The sequence below is a fragment of the Sardina pilchardus genome, chromosome 13 (genome assembly GCF_963854185.1).
Source record: "Sardina pilchardus chromosome 13, fSarPil1.1, whole genome shotgun sequence".
NCBI classification, from domain to species: domain Eukaryota; kingdom Metazoa; phylum Chordata; class Actinopteri; order Clupeiformes; family Clupeidae; genus Sardina; species Sardina pilchardus.
In genome coordinates, this window is record NC_085006.1 from 19,052,391 (window position 1) to 19,054,890 (window position 2,500).

Genomic DNA, 2,500 nt, shown 5'->3' on the forward strand with positions numbered 1-2,500 from the left:
TGGGGGGGCCGAGGCCAGGCCCAAGGCCCAGACCGAATCTGTCCCCTGTCTGCTGGCCATCAGCTGGACGGCCCTCTCTGACAACTCCGGTGCTCCGCGCGGGCTGACCTTGCCAAGGCGAGCGGAGCGGAGGGGGGAAAGCTCCGGAAAGATGGTGCTCAAGTTTACGGCCTGGCCTCCCCGAGAAATCGATAATGACAAACAGGACGAGGCAGGTGTTATATAACCTGAACAGCGGCGAGCGCAGAAGGTGATTCATAACCTGCCGCTGCGCTGCTGCCGTTGACTCACCAGGTTCAGGGGGGATTGGGGAGAAAGTGAGTCGAGAGGGTGTGTGTGTGTGTGTGTGTGTGTGTGTGTGTGTGTGTGTGTGTGTGTGTGTCGGGTGGGGTGGGGAGAGGGGGTGGTGTTGTTTGAGAGGCACAGGGAACAAGGGAGAAGCCTCAAATCAAACCCACCGAGCCAATCAGCGAGGATCGGACATGACAGGCCATCCTCGGCGGGGTCCTGGGAGATGGCGGCCGACGAGGCTTTTTACAAGCGCTTGGTATTTGAGGAACGGCGTACGGACATGTTGAGAGACGGGCTCGCTCCGCCGTGTCATATCTGACCGAGCCAGGGGTGCTATGGAGTCCGTGTCGGCGCTCAGTCAAATAAAAAGATGTGTGTTTGTGCGTGTGTGTGTGTGTGTGTGTGTGTGTGTGTGTGTGTGTGTGTGTGTGTGTGTGTGTGTGTGTGTGTGTGTGTGTGTGTGTGTGTGTGTGTGTTGTGCGTGTGTGTGTGGGTGGGTGAGGAGAGACAGCCAAGCTTGAGCACAGGTGCACGCTTCATTTTATTCCTTTTGGTTCCACCTTCCACCTCTCCTGCGGTACCACAAAGGAAGCCAGGGAGGGCAAGGGAGCAGCCCTGCGTTATTGTGCTTCTGGGAGGAAAATGTTGAAATGGCAAAGCCCCCTACCCCCCCCCCCCCCCCCCCCCCCCCCGGCACTGAGTAGCTCAGCCTTCTCCCATCTGAGTGTCTGACTCGGAGCGAAAAGAAAAAGGGTGGTGGTGGTGGTGGCGGTGGTGGTGGTGAAGCAAGCCAGGCTTCCCAGTTTAGATTCTCTTTGTGTGTAAAAAAAAATAAATAAAAAAATACAAGCTCACCCAAAAAAAAGGCGTTTGACACAGTGTGGGGAGCTAGACGGCGCGGCCTGGAACTCCGCACAGAGCTGAGCTCATCACTGCAGCCTGTTGGGGCTGTCTCCCGCACCACTCCGCCCACTGGCCATTCTGTCGTCCTCCATTCTCTTGATTCCATCTCTGCTCCTTTTTTCCCACCTTTTCACTTCATTCTGTTTCTTTCTACACGTTCTCCCGATTCCCTTTCTGTATCCGTGAATCTCCTTCTTTCTCTTCCTCTGCCGTGGAGCTCTTTCTCTTCTCTCTCCCTCCCTCCCTCCCTCCCTCCCTCCCTTTCTCTCTCTCTGCCACCCCCCCCTCCTCTCCACTCCTCTCTCCTCCCTACCCCTCTCTCTCTCTCCCGCTCTTGAGTTCTCCGTGATGATGGACTCTCCTGAGGTGTGTGGCTGGGAGCAGCAGCTGCGGCTCACGTTTCCCGGGCTCTTTGTCTGAGCAAGAGAGAGAGAGGGAAAGAGAGAGAGAGGGAGAGAGAGAGAGAAAGAGAGAGAGAAAGAGGCCACAAAGGCGCCTTTTGTTCCCCGACTCCTGGCCCAGGTCTCAGCTACAGCCTCCGTGCGGCTCAGGGCGCGAGAGAGAGGGAGAGAGGAGTGAATATTTCTGGGCGCCATTTCGTGTTTAATTCACCGGGCCTCCGGTTAGTGAGTAGCAGACCCCCCCACCGCCCCCAACCTCGGTCGATGCAAATAACTGGAGAGAAAAGTTCTTTGGAAAAAGAGGAAGAAAAAAAAAGATCAGCCCTAGGGTTGATAAAATATGGAAATGGAATGCAGAATGGTGCTGATGTAGGCCCCTCATGCTCTTTTAGTTCTTGCGATTATGTTCAGTGGAACACTGAGGACCGCGTTCGTTTTTTCGAATAGAAGGTGTGCTTTTTTTTGTGGAGAGGACTTTTTTTTTACTTGGTAGAATATGCGAAGCAGGTAAATGAAATGGTCATTTTCTCCGCCCGGGCGGGTCCATCTGGATGGAACTGGCAGCGGGATAGGTGTCAGATGGCACCGCGGTGGCAACCACAGCGATGCCCCTCTGCTGACCCCTAACTGCCCACCACGGTGGCACACACGACTCCTCCTCCTCCTCCTCCTCTTCCTCACCCTCTCGGTGCCCGCATGATGAAGACTTACGGTCACTAAGCGCTGCGCGCTCTCTCTTCAGCGAGCCCACGTCCGGCTGGAAGGGGGGGGGGGGGGGTCACGGCGACCGCCCGGACGGAGGACATACGCGGCGGCACTGCTCGGCTCCTAATCGCGGCGGGGCTTTTTCAATTTGCCTCGCCGAAAAACCCGTGTACCGTTTCCACTCCAGCGCCACCTTTGGT

The 2,500-nt window shown here is 56.3% G+C and overlaps 1 protein-coding gene across 1 annotated transcript in view; it reads left to right on the top strand.

The window, feature by feature from the left end:
• The window catches only part of tenm4 (teneurin transmembrane protein 4), a 150,163-nt gene that overhangs the window by 56,756 nt on the left and 90,907 nt on the right, over positions 1 to 2,500 (top strand).